The 19,340-nt window shown below is 44.1% G+C and overlaps 1 protein-coding gene across 1 annotated transcript in view; it reads right to left on the reverse strand.

The window, feature by feature from the left end:
• Positions 1-19,340, reverse strand: part of Wwox (WW domain containing oxidoreductase) — an 888,030-nt gene that overhangs the window by 352,180 nt on the left and 516,510 nt on the right. The window lies entirely within an intron of this gene.

Consider the following 19,340-nt stretch of genomic DNA (forward strand, 5'->3'; position numbering starts at 1 on the left):
TCTCACTGTGCTTCATTCTTAGACAGCTAGTCACACTTGGTTATTGTTTTTAGCTGTATATACAACTACTGAAATAGTTCATAGATGTTATTTCTCAATTAGTGTATTCCCTCGAGGGCGTGCAAGCCTCTGGAACTTAGTTTCTCTCTGGCACTAATCACTATGGCTACTTGGACTACTTGGGTTTAGGCTTCTTTAGTTGCACTTACCCAGCCTGGCCCTTGGGTGTCTCTAAGCAGCTGGCTACCTGGCTTTCACCCGTGGGGCCACAGGCCTTGAATATGATGTCAGGCTTGTCAAGTATAGCCTGCCTTTTCCAGAGAATCTTTAGAACTGCCAGCCAAGAGTATCCCTGGGCAGTCTCAGAACTGACAGTAGGTGTTTAAGGATAAGAATGGAGGCCTTGGAGTAACAGGTTGGTGGAAGTTTCAAACACTTCACTTCTAGACTATTCATTGGGCTCTTTCCCAGAAGCCGTCTGTCTAGGAGTACCAGAAACACTGATGGTAGGGTTGGGGAGTTGGATGGGTAGGAGAACACCTGTAATCAAGCATGAGGACCTGAGTTCAGATCTTCAGTACTCATGTGTGAAAAACCAGGCATGGGCACACACATCTATACTGTCAGCACTGGCGGAGCTGAGGCTGGAGGGGACAAGCAGATCCCCAGAGCTCACTGGCCAGCTAGCCTAGCCATTAGGAGAGTCCTGGGTTTAGTGAGAGACCCTGTCTCAAAAAATAAAGTAAAAAGCAACACAGAGAGAAACATCTGATGTTAATTTCTGGCCTCTCTCTCCTCTCTCTCTCTCTCTCTCTCTTTGTGTGTGTGTGTGTGTGTGTGTGTGTGTATGTGCACATGCATATACACAAATACTAGCATACTCATACATTACACACCATCAATCTATCAACCAATCAATAGCACAATGACAATGTCGTACCTGACACTGACCCAGAGTCTGGCAAATGTCAGGGTGTCATCTGAGTGCTTAGTGTGTACTTCCTCATGCAATTCCACCATCTCTCATTGAAGAAGTCACTGTCATTATTTCTTCCCACTCTGTAGATGAGGAGACTGAGGACCAGAGCTATTCAGCGTGTCACTGTACACAGAATTTGGGACACTGCATGGGAAAAAGTGAGTCATGAAAACATGGCCATCAATATCATCATCAGAGCTGGCATCACTGTCACCAGTATCACCTTTATCACCACTACTGTCATTACTCTATTTAGAAGACATTCATGTCTTTGCAAAGTAAAGCATAGGCCATGGCAGGAACACCCTTGGTGCCTAATCAATGCCTTCCACCTTTTACAACCTCCTTCCAGCCTGCCCCACTCCCTGCTGGGGGGCCATTGCTTTGGTGCAGAGTGATCTGCTAGGTAGAGGCAATCACCTAGCATGTGGCTGAGTGTGGGTGTAAATTCTGTCTTCTTTCTTTCTTGGCAGTGGCAACTTACAATCCACCCCCCCCCCCGCCCCCGGGCCGGGCATGCCTCCATCAGCCTAGCCTTGCCTGTGCTTGCCTTTGCGTACCATGTTAGTGTTAAACCCCACAGGTGCTATGCCCTATAACTAGAGCTCAGGAGAAGCCTATCAACATCTGTATGTGTGATGTTAAGAGAGTGGGTAAGTCTGACGCAGACACTCTGGATATCATGCAGCCATTATACCCTTATATAAAGCTATCTCTCAGCTATACAAAGGTATGGGCTGTTTTTTTTTTTGTTTGTTTGTTTGTTTTTTGTTTTTTGTCTGTGTCATATTCTCCATTTCCATTTCAGTGTCAATAAATACATTACTGCTATCCACCATGAGCTTGGCATTGGAAGTGTCTTCAGAAATATTGCAATAGGATTGCAGTTGCAGTCCAAACCCTGAACTTGCAGAGAGGCATGAAAATGGCCTGCTATATAGTAAGGCTTCTTTTTGCCGCAGTTCAAAACTGTAATCCAGAGATGTTAGCCTTGGAGACATGCGGTTTAGCTGGAAAAGGCTCGCTGTAGTGGCTCTTTATTCTTCCTTTGGGTCTCCAATTTGGAACCTTTGGTTTTAAGTTGTCACAGGGGTGGAGAAAGAAAGGAAACAGCCTCTATGCCTGTCCACTTCCCAGGCTGCTCTCCTTTCCCTGTCCTATGGAGCCAAAGGTCTAAATATTATCTTTGCCACCACCTTGCTGCCTCAGATTTAAAAAATAAAGTATGACTATGAATGATACCAGTTCCAACATTTACTAGCAGGCTGGGTGGGGCCTGAGCTCTGAACTCCTTAGCCCTAAAGTGGAGATTCACTAGGCAAGTAAGGGTGAAAACATCTAGAGAAAGTGTTGTACACAGACCTTTCCACAGGGCAAGTGAGTGGTATTGACTATCCTTAGTGGTAGCAGCCTTTTCTGGACTTTAATAGCTTATTTTTGAAAATCAAAACGGCTTGTTGGAGCCATCTCTGTGTTTCCCAACGGTGGGATATGCAGGGCAGATAATTTTAGACACGACAGAGATCCCCACGAACCCCTTCCAGCTATAGCATTCCACAAGAAGATTAAGTTCATTGCTCTAATTCAGACCTGTCAACTCCCCCTCAAAATAGCTGGGGATCTAAACTAGGGTTTGGAATGAACCAAGCAGGTGGCTGCCGGGAGGTGGGGAGGTATCATAGCCCTGCCAAGAGCCACCTTGTGGGAAATGCACACTGCTGGGTAAACATGGGCACACCTTAAAAGAGGCATCCTGGAGCTGATGCTGGGGGTTGACAGACCAAGCCTTCCAATGGACAGGACAGAAGTAGCATAGGGATGGGAGGGGACACAAATGCAGTGGGTTATATGGGTTTTTGAGAGAACTGTTCCTTCCCAGAGCTCTGTAAACCTCCCCTTGTGCATGCACATGGGGAGAAGAGTAGCTGAATGAAGCTCTCACCTGATGTGCTGAGAAAACACAATGGAGGAGGTGCTAAGTAAAATGACTGGGCGATCACACCTTTAAGTTCATACCTTGAATTTCTATTGCGTCGGTCTTCCGAGAAGCTTGGAACCCTCACTTAGATTGTGAAATGACTTGGCCCCATCCTCCCAGTCATCCTGAGACCAGGATGACAGTATGAACATGTGACACCCTGCTTCACAACACACGCATCAATCATACTGAGGTCCAGCATTAGGTAAATACCGGTATATTTATTAGCTTGTGGTCTTGCTGTCACCTCATTCTTTTGCAAGTGCTAAGCCAGTTCTATGAAACTTGCCTTCAGCTGGGGTGTGGACTAATGGGAATAGATCAGTGGTGACCCAGAACTGGAGTGAAAAAGAACCCAACAGAGGAGACAGTGAGGTGAAAGGATGAATCAAGAAACAGGCTGCCTGGGGATTAGGCTCACTTTGATAATAAATCCAAGTTGGGAGAGGAGACAGTCATAGATTTGAATCTCAGAAATGCCATCTAGGTGGCTGGTGGTAACAACCACAGTCAAGGGGAAATGTGTTGGCATGTACAGAAAGTGGCTGTCCTGAGATCTGGCAAGTGAGAGGCATTTGCCATGTGCCATGCAACTTCAGTTCCATGCCCAGGGCTCACATAGTGCAAGGAGAAAAAGACTTCAAAAATTGTCCTCTGAACTCTGCACATATGTACATAAAATAAGAATTTTTTTTTTAATTTCTGAGGCTGGGGGAGATGGCTCATTGGGTAACACACTTGCTGTGTAAGAAGGATGCCCTAAATTCAGATATTCAGAAGCCACACCAAAGTAAGTGAGGTGGTGTAAACATTTATGAAACAGCAGCTCCTGCCAGGAGATTAGGGGGCAGAGACAGAGTATGAGAAGCTCACAGACCGGATAGCATGTTCTATGCAGCAGTGACTTTCAGGAGAGATCTTATTTCATACAGTGTGTGCACCACAGCACACATGTGCTTATATCCATACACACACACTTACACACAAATACACACACACACAAACACCCACCCCCCCCCAACACACACAGGTAAAAACACGATTTAAAATAAGCCAACAAGGGTTGGAAAGATGGCTCAGTGGTAATGAGAAGTTACTGCTCTGGCAGAGGACCTGAGTTCAGTTCCCAGCACCCACATGGAGCAACTCACAAATGCCTATAACTCCCGTTCTGGGAGATTTGATGCCCTCTTCTGGCCTCCACAGTAATCTGTACAAATGTGGTGCACATAAACCTCACTCAGACACACATGCATACACACAAATAAATAATAAATCTTGGGAAAAGAAAACAGAAGCTTGCAGAAGCTCAGCACTCTGTGCTAGCATCTTTTTGGCTACTATGGCTATATCCTTTTTCTTAGCACCAGGTACCAGTCTCCATGTTCAGATATATTCTGCTGCTGATTGTCACTCAGGATGTCCAGCCCCTGTAGATCCAGAGCAAGGCACAATGTTGCCTTTTGTCCGAGTCAGTAGTGCCTTCATGGTATTGTCCATTACAACAGCCACCAGGGATGTCTGGCTGCTTAAATTATTTAAATTAAATTCAATTGAATCACGCTCCCAGTCCCTAGGTCACACTAGCCACATTTCAAGTGCTTGGTAGCTATGAGTGACCACTGAGCTGGACCATACAGACATTAACCACCTCCTATTTATTATACAATGTCCTGCTGGGCAGTATGGACACACAGATGGCACAGGCTCAATGTCACTGTCTATTATGTAGGACAGACAGGAAGGAGAGTGAGGCAGGCCAGTCAAGAGCATGATGGAATAAAGAAACCGAGGAATAGTAATTCCTAAACACCAATCCCTGAAACACCGTGGCTCTGCATTCATGCTCATACAGCCTCTTTTTCCTCAGAGGTATCTTAAAACTTCACTGAAAACATGAAGACATCCATGTTGAGTAAACATGGGATTTGGTGCATCAATGCTCACAGGGACTCCCAGTGAACTAGACCTCTGAAGGTTACAGATCTGGGCTGAGGCAATAGCTCAGCAAGAGAGAGCTTACTCAGCTTCTGCAAAACCCTGTGCTCAAGCCCAAGAGAAAACTTATGCTTCTCAGTGGGTCACACAAACTACTGTTGAATAGGCAGCCACATTCACATTTCCTAAGCTCTACATATCAGACCTTTTTTGTGGGTCTTCACTGAGACCTCATAATTATTGTTGGGATCCTGCATTGATTAGCATTTGTCAACTTGACACAAACTGTGGGAATGTCTGACTTGACTACTGATTGAATATGGTAGGGCCCAGTCCACTGTGGGTGGTGCCAGCCCTAGACAAACCAAGAGGAACAAGCCAGTAACCAGAGTTCTTTCATGGTCTCTGCTTCAATTCCTGCTTCATGTCCCTGTCTTCATGTCTATGTTGGCTTCCCTCAATGATGAACTTTAACCCATGAGCCAGATAAACCCTTCCCCAAGTTGCTTTTGGCATGGTGTGTATCATAGTAACTGAAAGCAAACTAGGACAGAGCCATTTGACAGAAGAGAAAACTGAGGAATGAGGGCACAGTTTAAGATAAATCAGAGTAAGCAAGAACCCAAGGCAAGCAGGCCTGGTTCTAGATGCCAGAGTGCCAATTTGTCCTGAGTTCTTATTGTCCAGTCAAATCTAGGAATCATCCTGAAAGTACTACCTCATATCCTTAAAACATGCTATGCATTTTCTTTTTCTACGATTCACTTCCCATGTGTCTTCTGTGTTTGGGAGCTGAACTGGTGTCTTCTGAAGCCATACTCTTATGGCAAGCATCAGCACCTGATCTCTATAGGAAGGAGTAGACAGCATTATGACATGGTCTGACATTTAGAATCCTGATGGCTGCCACTGCCCTTGACTCGGAAGGACACAGGCTCCAAAAGAGTCTCACTATATACTAATTGAGCAACAGAAGAGACCAGGCTGAAAGTAGATAGTCTGCTCTTGATTCAGGAGGAAGCAGTGAGACAAAGGTCAAAGTTCCTTTGGCTAAAGGAAACAATAGCTAGAATCGAAGAAGAAATGATGGTAGAGATTATTATAATACTTCTCATCCAATGGACTCCCACTTCCTGTGTGAATTAAAGCTTCTACCTTGTTGCTAAGGTTCATGTCCTGTCCACAAGGAAGATATCTCTATCTTCACAGGAGCAAGGTGGTAATAGAGGTTAAGGACTACCTCCTTCCAGACTGCAGAAAGGTGGGCCATCTCCAAACCCTTGGTGGCTTCTCAGTTTCAATTAGAGATGAAGAATACATTTGAGTATAGCTGTCCTTAGAGACACAGACAAGCCACAAAAGAACATCACTTTGGAGGGGGAAAAAAGGCTCATTTTTACTCATCAAAAAGCCAGACAGGGTGGGGGTGGGGTCTGCACGGTGACTCTCAAAGACTTTGCTGGGAACAGTCAAAACACTAAGTTGCAAATCCATGAGATATTTTTGTTACATGTTATTATTGGTGAGGGCTGAATATAGCCCTGATAATTTTTCAGTTCAATGAACAGAGAGGAGAGGAGCCAGGGAGGCAGGAGGAACTGAGGTATTTCAGGAGCCAGACCCTTCTAAAAATGTTTGAAGTGGGGAGCTTCTTATCTGTCAGTGGTGTGGGCTTTGGGGTCTCGTCCTCTCTGTCCAGCTTGCCTGTCTTTCCTGTACAAACTAAATGTGTCAGTGTCCTCAGGTGTCCCAAGTTTGTTCAGGCTCATGCCTTTGCATGAGGGAAGCCCTTTCCAGCCCCCCGGAGATTGGAAGATTCATTCATTTACCTCCTCAGTGTCCTCTGATGTGGTATCTACATGCAGACTGCCCAATATCCCCATCTGAATGAACTTTTCTCTTTCTTTCCAAGGCCCTGAAACTTCAGCAAGTGACCCCGGTGCTCTGCTCCTCTGAGCATGGTTCCATAAGTACTGGTGGTGTCCAGTGTATTTTTCTACACAGCAGTGACTTCTGAATGAAGAAGCAATTTGGCATGTGGCTTTTTGAGGGGATTTGGAACATCTCTTGGGGGTGCCTCACAGACCAAAACAGTAACATGGGATTGCCTCTTACACACACACACCACATCCACATATAGAAACACATGATCTCATTGAATCTTTCAAAGATCTGCTAAAACCTGACATAAGGTGATGGCAACGTGGGTCCAACCACTAGCTTACATCTTGTTTGATTAAAGTCTCCAGCCTTTCATCTGGAAAAGTCAGAATAGCTTTCTCCAGGTAACCAAATGGCACCAAGTAAGATAGTTGTCTACAGGATGATGGTGGTGGTGGTGGTGGTGGTGGTGTGTGTGTGTGTGTGTGTGTGTGTGTGTGTGTGTGTGTGTGTGTGTGGTCACGAGCAGCTTGAATGTTTAGAAAAGACCTCTTTTACAATCCTGTTTTCAAATTCCTTCAAAGGCCCAGGGAAAAATGTGTTAAATTCCAATTGTGGCTCTTCTGTAGGAGTATGTGAAGTATGCCAACAAAGGTTGAGGCCAGTAATTACGTTGCAGCCATACTCTTGTTCATAATTCTCATGCAAAGTACCGCCTGATCCCAATTAGCACAAACTTGTTTTTGCCTCTCTTGGTGTGCTGCCTCCTGCCCACCTTTCTGGGACTCCTCCCTGTGGGTTATTTGTTCAGACGCAGTTCCAGACACACCACTGTGATTTCCTTTTTAATAAACACGATCCAGTGAGGAGCGGAAAACAATGAGAGGCACCTGCGCTCTATTATAACTTCTCATTCCACCCACAAAGCAGAGCAGAGCTATGAATAAGTGAGAACCGCCAGTCTAAGAATAGTAACAGCATTTTCCCATAAACACAGAATCATAAAACTTCTGCTCACACAAAGGACAAGGTACACGGCTGCCACCATTGTCAGAAACATGGTAGGAATGTGTCTCCGAGAGCCAAATGTTTGTTGTCCATGTCCCAGCCAGTGACTTAGCTTGGGTGGATCAGGGACAGTCCCCATTCTGTGCTAGGAAACAGCTGGGCATTCCTGAAATTGCAGAAGTGGGGAGTCCTAATTAATGACAGTCCAGGAAGAGCCAGAGACAGAGGTGGCAGAGAAAAGACCATGGACTGTGGAGTCAGAAAACATCCATTTAGGTTTGTCTTAGTGCAACAAATATTGAAGTGGAGTAATGGGAGATGCCTTGGCCAATAAAGTGCCTACTGTGCAAGCATGGGAACGTTGATGTGGGTCCCCAGGACCCACAAAAACAGCTGGGTGCAGTGGCACGTTCTTGTGATCCTGGCATCAGAGAAGTGGAGACTGGAGGATCTCTGGGGCTTGCTGCTCAGTCAGTCTACATGAATACAGTGAGAGATGCTAGCTATGCCATAGATACAGTCACTGATTTTCTACAGTCTACAGGTGAGAACAATCTCTACATTGGCCAAGTGATGGAAGTGAGAACAGGTCCAGGGAAAACACGCATGCACACTGATAGTCTCATCAGGAAATTGAGTCATGTCTCCACTTTTCCGTTTCTTAAGTGTCTTGTAAGGGTGGGAACATACATGCAACATATAATTTGCCATTTTCATCATTAAAAGCATCCTTATGAGTGGATTTATGTACAAAATCACCACCATTATTTCCAAGCTCATTCGTCATCGCAAACAGAACAGCAAACATTTGGACCTTGTATTTCTGTTGGCTCCAGGGTCTTTTATAAAAGTTGGATGACTGCAGTAGTTTCCTAGTTGGGCCTCTGTTTCAGTCCACATGACTCCAGTCCTCACCAATCCATTCAATATAACTGAAGAGTGGTTCTTTGGGAAGAGAAACCAGTTTTAGGAGCTTCCATACACAAGGCTCTCTAGAAAGAAGCGTTCCTACTTTAGCATGTACACCATGGCCACAAGCTAACTCTCAGGCATCATCTGAGTCCTTATTCACATCTACCATGTCGCTGCTGCCTCTTCTTGGAGAATGCCATGCCATCTCTGATCCAAGGGCCTTTGCACTTGCTCCTGGAATGTTCCACCAGTGACATCACTCCCTTCAGGCCAGCATTCAAATGCCACCTTTCCAGAGAGGCCTTTTTTGAATACTCCCTATCAAACAGCACACCTGGACCTTATCATTTTCTTCATTCGTCTTATTTTCCCACGGTATTTATGAACATCTGTCCCATCTGTCAGCGAATGACCTGTCTTTGTCATACCCAGCTGCCTTGGCCCTGCTTAGAACCAAAAACTGCTTTCTCAATGCCAGCTGGCACCATGTCAAACTTAGCCAGTAGAGGGCACTAGAGGGACACCGAAGGCCTCTCTCTGGCTCTGGTGTGAAGTTCTCTGGAGGCATCATCCTGTGATCAACTTAATTCAGTCCCCCTAACTAGGACACTTCCTAGGGTTCCACCCCTACTGGCAGATTCCTGGTGGCTTTCATGGTAGGGCATTCCAGAGACATCCTTACCTGGGACTGAAGAGAATGGAGTCCCACCTTCATGGGGCTTCAATGGAAAGAAATCACCACCTACCTACTGGATAGATCTGCTCCAGTCTTACCCCTGGGATCCCTTGGTTGACTTCTTTCTTGCTTGGGTTCACTCCCAAAGCCAGAGTCCTAGATTTTTAGAGCGTTTTTTTTTTTTTTTTCTTCTTTCCTACAGTAGTCTACACTCTACTCTAGGAAATGATTTTTTAATTTTGAAGTTATCCTATTAAAAGAATTGTGAAGTGTCAGGCTCCCATCTGGTTCCTGGCCAACACAGTAAATGATAGATTAGAAATGAATAAATAAACATATAAGAGGATTTCAGCTGACAGAACTGTATTTGCTAATCACCCATTTTATCTAATAGCCTCACAGAATACAAAACCTTGTTTTGTTTACTTACTATGTCACAAAAGGCGAGAATGCATACTCACTGTGTTATGAGCACTGAGCAAATTTTGTAGGTAAGGAAGCAACAAAGTGAGAGAGAAAAGAAAGGGTGTGGTGAGGGAAAAGCAGAAAAAGAATAGAGGATGGATGGATGGATGGATGGGTGGGTGGGTGGGTGGGTGGAAGGATGGATGGATAGATGGGTGGCTACTCTCACCTAAACTCTCAGTTGTCAGTAGATGGCTTGGTATGTACTGACTAAATACTTATATTAATATCTTTGAAGCCTTCAGGTGATTTCTGTTTAAACTTTCCATGCTTCTACCAAATGTTTGGAATATCAAAATACCTCACAATCAAATGCCAGAATCTAAGAACAAGACCTGGTCTTGTGACTACTAAAGCAGTGTAACAAAGCTGAAGTGAGCAGAGGCTGGAAGAGAAAAGCATTATCAGACCTTCAGGGGCTTGTTCGGATTCTGATGATCAATACAAATTGGTGACAATTTGCCTTGCCTGCTCTCTGGTGCAGTGGCCATCTTCTGCTTGCACACAGTGGCAGTGAGTCGTGTCCCCCTTTCTCTTTGACTAAACAGTCCTACCTATGTCACCACCTAATCTCTGGTGAGAATATTCACTTTCTCATTCCACAGAAAGGCAGACCAGCAGACTCTGAAACGAGCGTTTCATAGCAGCATAAAACACGCTGGATAATTAAAATGCTTTGCAATTAGAGCGACAAACTACATTCCAAGTGGCTGAGATCAATTTGTCACCTTTGAAAAATATAGAGAAAAATTATCTGGAGATTAGTAAACTCTGAAGGGCTTACTTATTTCTGGGTCCCATATATCTCTTGGCTTGCTTGCTTGAGGTTTCATTTTCCTTCAACTTCCTCCACCCCCCCCCAATGAAGGCCCAATTCTTTAAGACTCATGCTGTTGTCTGTTTATAAAATAAACCAAAAAGAAAGCTACAAAATCCCAAAGCCATAGATTACAATTACCTAGTAAAACACATAATAAGAATATAATAAAGCTAATGAAAGAGTACCAGGGTGTGTAATACCAACCTCCCTGATGTAAATAACGACTGTCTATTTCAATTACTGTTTTCTTTTTACCTCCAATTCCAAACAGCAGCAGAAGAAATTAGTGCCCTTGAAACTCGAGTTGCTGGAATGTAGCCACAAGCCAAGAGAAAGCAAGAAAGAGAAAAGGCATCTGAGTGTAAGATCTGGATTTTACTTTCTTCAAAGAAGATGGAGACATGGGGGAACAAATCAGATAGATGCTTGACACTATTAATCATTAGGGAAATATAAAACAAAGCCACAGTGAGATGCTGCTTTTTAAACTAAGAAGGCCAGGGCTGGAGAGAGGGTTCCTCAGTTAAGAGTGCATACTGCTCTTCTAGAAGACTTGAGTTTGGTCTCCAGCGTTCACACGAGGAGGCCCACAGCTGCCACCTGTTTCACTGGCCCTCTTCCGGACTCTGAAAGCACCCCCCCCCACACACACACAATTAAAAACAAAGATTTTTAAATAAAAATTATAACTAAGGCCAAACTTTAAAAAGGAAGACGAGTGTTGTTGGCTAGCTTATGGTAGACTAGACTCTCACAAGCTGCCGGTGCAAATGTCGTGACATCTGTGAAGGGGTTGAAGATGGAGCCATCCTATGACCCAGTAATTTCACTCCTAGACAAACTTCTAAAGGAACTGGGGACAAGATTTAAACACATAGTTGTGTGAAAGTGTTCATAAGCTCATTGCTCACCCTAGTTCAAAATGAGAGGAAGTCCAACCATCCACCAACTAAAATGGCTTGTATATAGTGGAATATTACCAATAAAAAAAAATGAAGGACTGCACCCTGTCTTCCTCAGGGTCCAGGGGATACCCTGGATAATAGGGAGAGGAAAGACTATAAGAGGCAGGAGACGGGGGGGGGGGGGGAGGACTGCTGCTAAATAGTGTCTTCTGGAAATGACAGGTCCATTGCATTCACCAACTCATAGCAGCTATGGCTGCCAGCACAAGACCTGCAATGGGATCAAACTAGTCAGTGCTCTAACAGGGAGAGGGAAGGAACTCACAAGTGGGGGTGGGAGGGAGATATGATATAAATATATTGTACTCATGTATGGAATTACCAAAGAATAAACAAATAAAGGGGAGTAGGATCTTGACATATGCTACATCAAGGATAGACCTGAACAGTGTGAGTTAAGTGAAACAAGCCAATCTGGAACATAGTATCAGACTCCATTTATATGTGATACCTAGAAGGGGCAAATTCACAGAGGAAAAAAAATAAAGCAGAGGTTATCACAGGAATCAAGGAGAACATTACTCCTGTTTAATACATACAGAGTTTATGTTGGAAACAACGAAAGAATATTATCTATGCAATACTCTCCCTTTATCTACAGACATACATTCCAAGATGTTCAATGGGTGTCTGAACCTGCAGAGAGCACAGCTCTATATGTAATCACCATAATACTATGGATAGTCTATTGTATATTCAGGATAGCTGCTAAGTGACTAACTGATGGATAGCACATACATTGTAAATATGTTAGACAATGGGCTGGTTGATGTCCTGTGAGAGATAGAGAAATACAGCATGAGATTTCATCATTTTATAGAATGAAGTATGTTTGCTGAACTTATAAATTGCTTAGTTCTAGAATTTTTTACTTAATAGTTGCAGAACATGGTTTACAATGGGTAGCTGAAAGCATAGAATGCAAATGAAGATGGGAAGGTATTACTACAAATACAGGGTGTGTGAATAAATGTAATAACACTAAATAAGCACCCTCACATACAGTTAACATGATAGGTCATGCCATGATATGATATGTTAGTATATGTCTTGACTTAAAAAAAAATAGCCACCATGAAACTTAAGTATTAAATCCACAGGCAGATTAACAAGCTATTGCTATGAGCCTACTTCCTCTTGAGTTACAAAAAGACTAACAAATGTGATAAACTAAATTTCTTACTTTGGAGACAGCTCTTCAAGGCCAGTAAACATTTTCTGAATTTGGCAAGTGCCTGGGAAGGATGAAGAACAGTACTCTCTGCCCATCCTGGCAGGTTTAAATTATCAGGTAGAAGAAGGGCATCTCCATTCAGCAGCTCTCCTCTAAGAGACAGACACATGGCTGTTCAGGAGGTGGCTTTTTAGGTCAGATCCACAGAGAACTAGGATCTATAGGTTTCAGATATGCTAACCAAAAAGGTGTTTCAATTCTTTCTGACAGGAACATGGAACTGTTTAATAACAAGCAGACACATTTGGAGATGGGAGAGGAGGGGCTGGAAAAGTAAAGACAATATGGCATCCCATAAATTGCTGAGTGCGAGGGAATGCGGTGCCTTTTCTACAACGATGGTGAAAGGTCGCTCCTCCTGAAGCACCAGCTGATCCTACTCAGGTTGCTGCTTTTGGATCCCTCAGAACAAATCCTGCTCGCATCCTGTGCAGATGGTGCACTCCAAGCATGGCCTGGCAGGGATCCAGGGCACAGCCCAGCATTTGATGGATGAGAGGCAAGGGAGAGCAGACCTCTCTGGCTCAAGGTTCTAGGGTCTGCATAATCCCACTCAGACCTGCCAAAGACTACAGGACAATGAGGAAAGGGAGAGACAATCCGAACATACCAACAAATTGGCCCTGTGTTGGACTTCACCAAAATTGGGGGTATTGAACAAAATTGAGAGGGGCAGAGAGAGTAATCAAGAGGAATTGAGACAAAATGCATGGTACCAGAAATAAATAAATAAATAACCAATTGCTTTCCCCTCTCCCCTTCCTCCCTCCGTCCTTTTTTTCCTTCCTTCAAGACAGGGTCTCATAAGCCCGTGATAACCTTAAACTACTCATCCTCTGTTCCCTTTCCAGTGCTGGGTTCTATGTGATGCTGAGGATGGAGCCCATGGTGTTGAACATGCTGGGTTCTGTCCAGTCACATCTGCATCCCTTAAGCTGAAAACTGCAATGAACCTACTCCTTCCTGAGAGCTTCTGACAGCCAGTCCTGCTGACATCTTGACTGTAGCCTTGTGAAGTTTGCTTTGTGTTGTGACCTCTAAAACCAAAAGACAGTAAAAACTGTAATGCCTCAAGAAACAAGAAACCAATGTAGGACATACACCTTCAACCCCCCAATTTCCATTTTCTTGCCCACAGAGTTAGAATTCTGTAGCCTGCTACTTAAAATGATTCTGCGACTCTAACTTAGTGCCTGGCATATCAGGTTTACCCCTTGCTTCTTACTGACACTGTATATTGAGACATCAAGATGCTCATTGCCTTAGTTATTAGGGCAAGCACCACTTTGAAAGTTAGGAGGAAGCATCAAGAGAGAAAGTGAACAGGGGTCTTGTCTATTGGAACAGAGGAGAACATTCTCTACATTCCACCTGGCTTTTTATAATCAATCCAGTTACAAGTTTACTTCTTATGAACTTGGCACCGGTTAGTTCTGTGCTATTCCCACCCTGAGAGCATCCTGCCATTCACAGGGTGTGAGTGTCAGTGGATGAACTTGTTCTGGTGCTTTTGCATGCCATCCTCTCTTACTTTTCCCATGTATCACCCCTTTCACAGCACTGGGAAAAGACTAATTTAGCAGGGATCTCTTGTCAGCAGCCAGATGCAACCTGACTAAACCAAGTGTGGGAAGTTCTGACTAGGCTCAGCTGGTATCAGGAACTAGAGGTGCTACTCACAAAAACAATAGTCCTGGGGACTATCAAAAAGGGAAAGTTTTCTTCTAAAAAAAGGAAAGGGAAAGAGGTAGGGCTGGAGGGGAATGTAGGCATTGGAAGAAAATGCTTTCCTGGAAATCAAACACAAAATCTTAAAGGCATGACGCAAATATGGTGCTGGAGATGTAACTTTTATAGTGAAGGCAAATGTCATATGCATTACCACCCCTGACCATCCCAACAACTCAATGAGCACTTATCTTCATTTACCAATGGGCTCAGGAAGGTCCAGTGCCTTGCTCAGAATCACACAGCGAGAGTGAACAGGATATATACTAACAGGAAAGAGTATGATTAGAGCCCTGAGACCGAGGGCTTGTGCCAGGCAGATCTGCAGCTCTTGCTTGGAGTGGTATTGCCCGATCAGAGGATACACAAGGGAAGCATGCCTGGCAACTCCTGCTTTTGCTGTGAGGTGACAGAGGGAGTGCCTCTATAGTTTTCCCATGGTTTTCGTGGTAGTCAGAGCCCACATCGTGACCTTGTTCAAGTCTTCTGAACAATATCTTCCTTTAGTTTCAGGTCATCTCTATCATCACCACCTTGCCAACCTCCTTCTTATATGAGAAGAGAGTGAGCCTTGGTTGTTGGCTCTTTTCTGGTGCCCACAGCTTCTTGGAATGAATAATATCTGTCTATTTTTTTAACAGCATTTAGTTTTATCCTTATCTATTTTTGGCAAATCATATTGATCTTCCCTTGGCAACGGAGACAGAAAGATTCCTTTTAAAACAAAGTTAATAAATCTATGAATTGATTTAGAGAAAAATTTTCAATATTAATGAAATCTTAAAGGCTTTAAAAATTAAATAAGGGGGGGGTGTAGAGGGAGTGCAGAAGAAGATTGACAGGAATTTGGAAAGGAGAGCCCTTCATGGTTAGGCACAAGGTCAGTGCTGTGGGCTGAAGGTCTTTGAACCTCTAATCTCCAAGATGACAGCATTGGGAGGTACAGCCTTCTGGAAGGTGGAAGAGAGATCGCCTCTCACTCTCTGCCTTCTGAGGACACGGTGAGAAGACAGCCCCTAGAAGTCAGGCAGAGCACCCTTTCTAAGAACTTCACCATGCTGGCTCTAGGGATTGTAAGCTTCTGGCTTCTAGAATTGTGGAAAACAAGGCTGTGACACAACATTCTAGCCATGAAGTTAGTTTCCTTCTTGGGACAGGCTAGTGTCAGAGATGTCACAGAAAAGGCTTCAACAATTATCTACATTGCTTGTCAATGAGGTCTATCCTCTGCTAGTCTCATTAATGGGGCGAAATGCCTGACAGAACAACATTAAAAAAGGGAAGGTTTATTTTGGCTCACAGCCTCAGAGGACTCAATCCCCATGCATGTGACAGAGACGCTTCTTCACTTCATTTCTTTCTGGATGCTGACCAAGGAACAGGAAGGGAGGAGGGCAAAATACAGCTCAACCACATGTCCCAAATGACTGACTTCCTCCCAGTTGGCCCCACCTCCCAAAGTTTCCCTGACCTCCTACAATAGCACCACCTTTGAGACTGAGAATTTAAACATGAACCTTTGTGGGACATTTAATACTTCAACCGTTATAACAGGATATACCATGTCCCACACCGCTGGCACCTTCTGTCTTCATAGCCACCCTTCAGGCCTCTCATAATGAAGATCCAGAATCATAGAGACTACATGATAAACTCCATCTGCATGGGAGGGAGGGGTGAGTGGTAATCCCATGAGAGGTCTAAACTAAAACAAACACCTCTTTGTTATTATTTAGACCCACCTACCCACAAAATGTAGAGTCTTTTTCCTTTCTTCCTTTCTTTTTCTCTCTTTTTTCTTTCTTTCTTTCTTTCTTCCTTCCTTCCTTTTTCTTTCTCGTCCTTTGCTAGAGCATATTTCACTTTTAGTTGGTAACTTCAAATAGAACAGTTTGGACTCTCTAATTGGGCAGCCAGAATTGGTCTTTCCTAGCTGTTTTAGGTATCTATTGGTGTGTAATGAGCCATTCCAAAGTTGTACTGTCTGCATCAAAATTAGACATGCATATTTCACATAGGGCATCTGTGAATAAGAAAGGTAAGATTTGCTTAGCTCCTGGCCACCATGGTAGCATCTGTCAAAACTGGAGCCAGCTGCAGTCAGCAAGGGCTTTGCTAGGGCTCTGGGAATCCAATTCCAAGATGGCGCCCTCATGTGGAAAGGGAGTGGCTGGGCTCTTCTCCATGGTGTGACTGAGTATCCTTATAACATGGCAGCTTTCTTTTTCCATAGTGAATGATTCCCCAGGATAAAAAGACATTAAGTTGGTGTCTCTAATGGACAAAACTCAGACATCACATCCTGTAACCTATGCAGACCTTAGGCTATCCAGTCAGTGGTGTTCAGTGTGGGGGAGACTGTGATAAGACAGCAAGACCTGGAACTGAGAATCATGGGACCATCATGCTGACACTAAACTCCTTGTTCACCATCCTAAGGGTAGGTATCGAAGGTGCTTGATTATGGCTTAAAAGAGGAATGCATGGCAGCTGGGGCGGGGGGGGGGGGGGAGAACACACAAATGCCTGTAATTCTAGCACTTGTGTGGCAGAGATGGACAGATCTCTGAACTCTAGGCCAGCCTGGTCTACAGAGCAAGTTCCAGGACAGCCAGTACTACACAGAGAAACCCTGTCTCAAAAAAAAAAAAAAAAAAAAGAATGTATGAACAAAAAGAGTGAATGGTGAATGGAAGGTTTGAAGAAACTAAAATTACCTGGAGAGCCAGCTTAGTGGGTTAGAACATTTGCTGAGTAAATAGAGAAAAGTGCAAGAAGGACTTGAACTTGGTTTCTCAGCATCAGTATAAAAGCTGGGAATGGCCTTGTGTGCCCTAGAGATTGGGGGGCAGGGGAAGAAGGCAGGAGGCATAAGAGACTCTGACTCAGGGCAATAAAGAGGAGGGTGAGAGAGGGGTACCTCACATCCCCACCCAGTCTCCTCTATGGGCACACACACACATGCATACATGTATATATATCACTGGCACATGTGAATATGCACATGCTCTCTCACACACACACAGCTTATTTATCCAATCAGTACAAAGTACCAATAAGTAATGAACCTCCTATAGGAATATTATTAATAGCCCACAACACTAAAAATAATTCCTTCCTCCAGCTTTCTCCCATGTTTGGCTCTAGTCCATCTTCTAATGGCCTAAGGTAAACTATTGCCTAACTAATCTTTTTATAGACTCTAGGACTCGTAAACTTCAGAGCACCCTGAATTATGCCTACGGGACCTCTGGAGTTCTGTCCTTTCTCAGCTGCCTTCACTCTGGCTCCTGGCTGTTCATTTCATTGATGTTTTTTTTTGGGGGGGTTTTTTGTTTGTTTGTTTTGTTTTTCTGATGGGGGGGGAGGTCCAAATACACACTCAATAAGCTCATTTTTGCAAATGAATAAAAGCATCCACAAAATGACATGCACTTTGCCACTTGCAATGACAGGGCTAGCTGGAAGGGACAACAGAATGCATGAGGTCAAGATCCCTGCTAGGGTTTAAGTGAAATGCACCCCAGACTCTCCTTGCTCCCAGCTAGTGGCACCGCTTTGTGTGGGGGTCCTACTTAGAGTCAGTGGGCCAAAGGTGGGAGTTCAGGGTTACAGCCCAGGCTGTGTATTTCTCTCTCTGCTTCCTGGTTCTCAGAAATGGGAGGTGTCCCAGTCACATGTTCCTACTGCCAGGAAGCCCACCATGCCTTCCCTGTCTGGATGGACCAAAGTAAATCCTTCTCCAGTTGCTTCAGTGGGGTAACTTATCACAGAGGCGGCAAGAGCGAATGCATCTTAGCTGTCAAGGGTGGTCCACATTCAAGTTTTCCTAGCCAGAGTTCCTCTTTCAGGGTTATTCCCTTCCCCTTTCCACCATTCATTCCTTCGAGGCTGTGAACTCTCATCTAAAGCTCCTGAGTGGGATTTTCATAGTTGAAAAGCTGCTATTAGAATAAGGATCCCAAGTGGCTAGGGTGGAGAGAGGGGCCATGGAGGTTGAATAACTGGTACCAGAAGATGGTTAATTATGCTTCAGTCTTCCACAGCAGAGTAGGGAGATATTGCACTTTACAAGTTGTTTATATATTACAAACAAACAAACAAAACCAACAAGAGAGGAGTCTGAAGGTTCTCTTACCCAAAGAAATGAAAAACATGTATGGAGAAAGGTTAATTATGCTGACTGGAACACTGCACACGGAATCCATGAATCAAATGACCACATTGCACTCCACAAATATATGCAAGTCCCTATTAAGGAAAGATTTCAAAGACTGCTATTTCATTTTTAAGGACCCACAATATGTTAGGAGATGGACCCTCACCATGTGTTTTTCTCCTCACTCAGTTCTGAGAACAGTCCTGTGAGGTTGTAGTATTTATAACAGGGTTAGTGCACAAAGAAAGGAATGACACAGGGGTGGTAACTCTAAGACCAAGGCTTTTCACTGGTGGAATGGGACCAGGAATGTCTTGAAACTGCCCTTATATGTGACCTTTTACAGGGATGACACTGACAAATTTAAAAGCTGCTGTTGCCCAATTTAAAGGAGTCCTGCTCATGTCTTGGGAAGGTTACCTCTGATGGTAAAACACGATCAGTTCTTTGGGTGATGAGTTGACTGAAAATCCCAGTGAGAGGTAGGGCGTGATACCTGAGCACCTCACAGTGAGGTGATTTACCAAACAAAGAGGAGGTGTTGGACAGCATAATAGCAGAATGGCCATGCTGGTAGGTACCTACATCATCACACAG

This window comes from Phodopus roborovskii, unplaced genomic scaffold, assembly GCF_943737965.1.
Source record: "Phodopus roborovskii unplaced genomic scaffold, PHOROB, whole genome shotgun sequence".
NCBI classification, from domain to species: domain Eukaryota; kingdom Metazoa; phylum Chordata; class Mammalia; order Rodentia; family Cricetidae; genus Phodopus; species Phodopus roborovskii.